The sequence below is a fragment of the Ranitomeya variabilis genome, chromosome 6 (genome assembly GCF_051348905.1).
Source record: "Ranitomeya variabilis isolate aRanVar5 chromosome 6, aRanVar5.hap1, whole genome shotgun sequence".
Taxonomy (NCBI): Eukaryota; Metazoa; Chordata; class Amphibia; order Anura; family Dendrobatidae; genus Ranitomeya; species Ranitomeya variabilis.
Genome location: NC_135237.1, coordinates 559770139 through 559777207, shown reverse-complemented (window position 1 = coordinate 559777207; position 7069 = coordinate 559770139). Strand labels below are relative to the sequence as shown.

General features: G+C 47.7%; 1 protein-coding gene across 2 annotated transcripts in view; it reads left to right on the top strand.

The window, feature by feature from the left end:
* The first annotated feature begins 5526 nt into the window (after positions 1-5526).
* The window catches only part of PTP4A3 (protein tyrosine phosphatase 4A3), a 46938-nt gene continuing 45395 nt past the window's right edge, over positions 5527-7069 (top strand). The window contains exon 1 of one of the 2 annotated variants that reach the window (XM_077271318.1): positions 5527-5646. The gene's annotated coding sequence lies outside the window, so the exon portion shown is untranslated. The remainder of the gene's footprint in view (positions 5647-7069) is intronic. The other variant, XM_077271321.1, reaches the window with a different exon arrangement.

Sequence of the window (7069 nt, the reverse complement as noted above, 5' to 3'; positions counted from 1 at the left end):
AAACCTACAGAAGGGAACACCTGCTGATCTGTGAACACTGCTTGCCGAACAGGAAATACCCAGATCTCTGAAACTGCAACCCAACAAGCATTAACCCCTCACCGAGCTCTGAACATTCAGCTGCACAAAAAAAGAAACCGCTGGAGCTCTAGAAGGCCACTGAGCTCTGAACATCAACAAAGAGGGAAAACCCACTAAGCTCTAAACCTGCAACTTTAAAGATATTTTGGAAAAAAAAAAAAAAAAAAAAAATATATATATATATATATATATATATATATATATATATTGTAAAAGAGAAATTAGATAACAATGACAAAAGTGCCTATTTCAATCTTACAGTGAACAAGTCATCACTACCTCCGAGTGTCCCTGTTTACATCGTTTCTTAGTCTCTGGATCAGTAAACCATCTGGAGGTTCTATATTTCTTACATTTTGATACATAACATTGCGATGAACACTGTGCCATCCTGAGTATTTGCCTTGTATACATGGGCAGATTAGACAGGTCATTTGCTCTGAGTAACGTATTGGCGATGAGTGGGAAACGTAGACGTTTATCCACTTGCTAATACCAGTAATAATGCGATTCATCTTGATGTGACCTTACAGAAGCATGACCACCTCTGCCTCGCTGGCGTCAGCACTGCCGGGGTGTGAATAGCTCCTCAGCTACATCTATGATTAGATTTTCCTAAGGACGTAACCTGCTTGGTCGATTAGTAAACAGCCCGACCCGATGGGGGCCTTAAAGGTCACTTATGTATCTGTTCTGTGCCCACAAAGGCAAAAAAACATACCGGGAACTGCAATTGTTGCTGCTGCTGTAAAGAACGGGTCTGGGCCACATTGGTTTGTCAGTCTTCTGTCTTAATAGGATTGTTTCCATTCAATGAAAGCAAACAGAGGAGTGTCATTATACACAGCTCAGTATTATCGCATATCACCAAGGTTATACTTTCTTATCTGCGCTGGCCAATGTAAGAATGAACAGGCGAAGTCTGCAATGGAGGAAGAAACAATGGAGGGGACACTTCGCTACATCAGACACATGGACCCTTTATCCTCATAGCAGTCGGCCCCCCGTCGATCAAAAAGTGATGGCGTATTGTATTTGTATGCTGAATTTTTTTATTTTTTTTTAAAGGCAGCAAGGACTTTAAAGGATATGGACAACTTTAGAAACTTTTTTTTGTTAATTGTCTGGTGAAAACAAGTTCTCATATCCACAACATGGGTGTCCGACCGCCGGGACCAGCAGCAACCAGCAGAATATGGAACTTGTATACTTGATCGGGGATGAACGCAGCGAGTACGGGGTTGTCAAACACTGCAAACTTAGAAAAAAAAAGACAGATAAAGGAGTTACAGACTCTCCATCAGACCAATTTCACCGACAGTCAGCAATGGGCAGGAAAACAAGCAGCTTTTAAAAGGCAAACCGAGGAACCCGAATTTAAGAAATATTTTTAGCCCAAAATATAAGCATTTAAGAAAAAAAAAAGTCCATATCCTTAACCCCTTAACGCCCGCCGATACGCCTTTTAATGGCGGCAGTTAAGGGTACTTATGCCTCAGCAACGCTTTTTAAAGGAGCTGAGAAATAAGTGTATAGCGCCCCCCCAGATTTGGAATTTCTCCAGGTCTGGGCTACTGGGGTTGGGCTAAAGTTAAGGTTAGGGTTGGGCTAGGGTTAGGATTACGGTTAGGGTTGGGATTAGGGTTGGGCTAGGGTTGTGGTTAGGGTTAAGGTTAGGGTTGGGCTAGGGCTGAAGTTAGGGTTAGGGTTGTGGTTAGGCTAGTGTTGTGGTTATGGTTGTGTTAGGTTTGTGGTTAGGGTTATGGTTGGAATTAGGGTTAGGTGTGTGTTGAGGTTAGAATTGGAGGGGTTCCACTGTGTAGATACATCAGGGGGTCTCCAAACTCGACATGGCGCCACCATTGATTCCACGCCAATTTTGCATTCTAAAAGTCAAATGGTGCTCCCTCCCTTCTAAGCCCTGCCATGCACCCAAACAGTGGTTTTCGCCCATATACGGGGTATCGGCGTACTCAGGAGAAATTGCACAACAAATTTTGTGGTCCATTGTCTCCTGATACCCTTGTGAAAATTAAAAAAAAACTGGTTCCGAAGTAAATTTTTTCTGAAAAACGTAAAATGTTCATGTTTTCCTTCCACATTTGCTTTAGTTCTCATGAAGCACCTGACGGGTTAATAAACTTCTTAAATGCAGTTTTTAGAATGGTTTCACTTTTGGATATTTTTTGTTATATTGACCCCCCCAAACTCCCTTCAAATGTGAGGTGGCCCCCCCAAAAAATGGTTTGTAAATTTTGTTGTAAAAATGAGAAATCGCTGGTCAACTTATAACCCTTATAAGGTCATAACAAAAAAAATTATGTTTCCAAAATTGTGCTGATGTAAAGTAGACATGTGGGTAACGTTGTTTCTTAACTAATTCGTGTGACATATCTCTCTGATTTAAGGCTACAAAACATAAAAGTTTGAAAATGGCAAAATTTTCTAAATTTGCCAAATTTCCATTGTGTTCATAAATAAATGCAGGTTATATTGAAGAAATTTTACTACTAACATGAAGTACAATATGTCACGAAAAAACGATCTCAGAATTAGTGGGATCTGTAGAAGAGTTCCGGAGCTATAACCTCATAAAGGGACAGTGGTCAGAATTTTACTGCTACTGCAATACATTGTGGATCCTCCACGTGGGAGAAGTCTCAGTAGATGTCTCCAGTCCTGTGTGATACTGACTGCTGTGTATCTAATCCTATCCTCTGTGATGCTGTCTGCTGAGCCGTGTATCTAATCCTATCCTGTGTGATACTGACTGCTGTGTATCTAATCCTATCCTGTGTGATGCTGTCTGCTGAGCTGTGTATCTAATCCTATCCTGTGTGATGCTGTCTGCTGAGCCGTGTATCTAATCCTATCCTGTGTGATGCTGTCTGCTGAGCGTGTATCTAATCCTCTCCTGTGTGATACTGACTGCTGAGCCGTGTATCTAATCCTATCCTGTGTGATACTGACTGCTGTGTATCTAATCCTATCCTGTGTGATGCTGTCTGCTGAGCTGTGTATCTAATCCTATCCTGTGTGATGCTGTCTGCTGAGCCGTGTATCTAATCCTATCCTGTGTGATGCTGTCTGCTGAGCGTGTATCTAATCCTCTCCTGTGTGATACTGACTGCTGAGCCGTGTATCTAATCCTATCCTGTGTGATACTGACTGCTGTGTATCTAATCCTATCCTGTGTGATGCTGTCTGCTGAGCGTGTATCTAATCCTCTCCTGTGTGATACTGTCTGCTGAGCTGTGTATCTAATCCTCTCCTGTGATACTGACTGCTGAGCCGTGTATCTAATCCTATCCTGTGTGATACTGACTGCTGAGCGTGTATCTAATCCTCTCCTGTGTGATACTGACTGCTGAGCCGTGTATCTAATCCTATCCTGTGTGATACTGACTGCTGAGCGTGTATCTAATCCTCTCCTGTGTGATACTGACTGCTGAGCCGTGTATCTAATCCTATCCTGTGTGATACTGACTGCTGAGCGTGTATCTAATCCTCTCCTGTGTGATACTGACTGCTGAGCCGTGTATCTAATCCTATCCTGTGTGATACTGACTGCTGAGCGTGTATCTAATCCTCTCCTGTGTGATACTGACTGCTGAGCCGTGTATCTAATCCTATCCTGTGTGATACTGTCTGCTGAGCTGTGTATCTAATCCTATCCTGTGTGATACTGACTGCTGAGCTGTGTATCTAATCCTATCCTGTGTGATACTGTCTGCTGAGCCATGTACCTAATCCTATCCTGAGTGATACTGACTGCTGTGTATCTAATCCTCTCCTCTGTGATACTGACTGCTGAGCTGTGTATCTAATCCTGTCCTGTGTGATACTGTCTGCTGGGCTGTGTATCTAATCCTATCCTGTGTGATACTGACTGCTGAGCTGTGTATCTAATCCTCTCCTGTGTGATACTGACTGCTGAGCCGTGTATCTAATCCTATCCTGTGTGATACTGACTGCTGAGCTGTGTATCTAATCCTATCCTGTGTGATACTGACTGCTGAGCTGTATCTAATCCTCTCCCATGTGATGCTGACTGCTGAGCTGTGTATCTAATCCTGTCCTGTGTGATACTGTCTGCTGAGCTGTGTATCTAATCCTCTCCTGTGTGATACTGTCTGCTGAGCTGTGTATCTAATCCTGTCCTGTGTGATACTGACTTCTGAGCCGTGTATCTAATCCTCTCCTGTGTGATACTGTCTGCTGAGCTGTGTATCTAATCCTATCCTGTGTGATACTGACTGCTGAGCCGTGTATCTAATCCTCTCCTGTGTGATACTGACTGCAGAGCCGTGTATCTAATCCTATCCTGTGTGATACTGTCTCCTAAGCCGTGTATCTAATCCTATCCTGTGTGATACTGTCTGCTGAGCCGTGTATCTAATCCTGTCCTGTGTGATACTGACTTCTGAGCCGTGTATCTAATCCTCTCCTGTGTGATACTGTCTGCTGAGCCGTGTATCTAATCCTCTCCTGTGTGATACTGACTGCTGAGCCGTGTATCTAATCCTCTCCTGTGTGATACTGACTGCTGAGCTGTGTATCTAATCCTCTCCTGTGTGATACTGTCTGCTGAGCCGTTTATCTAATCCTATCCTGTGTGATACTGACTGCTGAGCCGTGTTTCTAATCCTATCCTGTGTGATACTGACTGCTGAGCCGTGTATCTAATCCTATCCTGTGTGATACTGACTGCTGAGCTGTGTATCTAATCCTGTCCTGTGTGATACTGACTGCTGTGCCGTGTATCTAATCCTCTCCTGTGTGATACTGACTGCTGAGCTGTGTATCTAATCCTCTCCTGTGTGACACTGACTGCTGAGCCGTGTATCTAATCCTATCCTGTGTGATACTGACTGCTGAGCCGTGTATCTAATCCTATCCTGTGTGATACTGACTGCTGAGCCGTGTATCTAATCCTATCCTGTGTGATACTGACTGCTGAGCTGTGTATCTAATCCTATCCTGTGTGATACTGACTGCTGAGCTGTGTATCTAATCCTCTCCTGTGTGATACTGACTGCTGAGCTGTGTATCTAATCCTCTCCTGTGTGATACTGACTGCTGAGCTGTGTATCTAATCCTGTCCTGTGTGATACCGTCAGCTGTACCTCAGCACGCACACACACATTTGCCGTGCACGTGGTGACGGTGTGGAGGAGGGCGGCTCCCGGGGTCTCCGCTGCCGGTGGTCCGGGTTTTCCCGCCCTCTCTCCCCGGTGTCCAGGTCACTTCAGGACACTCAGGTCTCCTCTGCTCCGGGTCACGTGATGGCCACATAGTTTCACTGGGGCCTCGCCCAATCAGCGCGTCCAGGGTTACCAGCGGTGGGCGGACCATAAACGTAAGAGACGTGTGACACGAAAAAGAGGGCGTGGTATGGACGACGGAACTCATAGTAGGGCGTGGCTGTATAAATTGCATGGTTTAGGGGCGTGTTCTGTAAAGGGGCGGGGCGTGCAGCAGAGGCGGGCTGATCGGTGGCGGGGGAAGCAGTATCGACACGCAGTCCTCGGTGGAGCAGCACGGCAGGAGAGCGGGTGGTGCACGGTAAGCTGCGGGGGTGGCCGACGGGGCATCTGCTGGCAGCGGCGGATGGAGGCGGCGCCGCTTCTCACAGCACAAAGAGCTGAGATTCCCGTTATATCACGTAGTCAGCACCGGGCAGCGCGGCTCAGGCGGCGACACTGCTGCACCGGGAGACGGGACCCGCTGTGCCATACATGGCCTGTGTGTACTGTGCTGTATCCCCTGTATACCGCCCCTATATACCGCACTGTGACCCGCTGTGCTGTGCGATACATGGCCTGTATGTACTATGCTGTATCCCCTGTATACCGCCCCTATATACCGCACTGTGTGACCCGCTGTGCGATACATGGCCTGTGTGTACTGTGCTGTATCCCCTGTATACCGCCCCTATATACCGCACTGTGTGACCCGCTGTGCCATACATGGCCTGTATGTACTGTGCTGTATCCCCTGTATACCGCCCCTGTATACCGCCCTGTGTGACCCGCTGTGCTGTGCCATACATGGCCTGTATGTACTATGCTGTATCCCCTGTATACCGCCCCTATAAACCGCACTGTGTGACCCGCTGTGCTGTGCGATACATGGCCTCTATGTACTATGGTGTATGATATCCCCTGTATACTGCCCCTATATACCGCACTGTGTGACCTGCTGTGCTGTGTTGATGCATGGCCCGTGTATGTGCTGTGCCGCCTGCGTACCGCGCTGTGCCGCCTGCGTACCGCGCTGTGCCGCCTGCGTACCGCGCTGTGCCGCCTGCGTACCACGCTGTGCCGCCTGCGTACCGCGCTGTGCCGCCTGCGTACCGCGCTGTGCGGCTGTCGCCTGCGTACCGCGCTGTGTCGCCTGCGTACCGCGCTGTGTCACCTGCATATACTGTGACCTGTTGTACAGTGCAGCGTGTGCTGTATCAGCTGTGATGAGCTGTCATGTATATGTGTAGCAGCTCCTACGTACCGCACATCCCCTGCTGCTCTGTGTATATGGTGCACTAGCTGTATATATGTGTGCTGTCCTCTCCTGTGTATACCGCACCCATGAGATACCCTGTGTGGTGGATACAAGCTGGAGTGTGCGCTCCGCACTGGTCGTTCTGGATAAGTCCCAGCCTGCGCGGTACGTGGCGGTGCTACGCGGCGGATGCTCCGCTCTGTGATACATTGTTGCTGGCTGTCTGTATAGCGGAATTATGGCAGAGTAACAGATGGCGATTCCCCTGCACAACAATAGCCGCCCGTCCTCACTGCTGGAGGTGACATCAGCCCGGGACTCGCGGCCTCTTCCTATCACTGGTGACTCACGTTCCCGACCTCTGCCGGTTATATCCTGATGTCATGTAGGATCCGGTGCGCACTGTGCCGCTGCGGCTGCCCCCCCCCCCTTTGGCTGCGGCTGTATTCTACTGATTTGTTACAGGGATTCATCTGATATTTGGCAC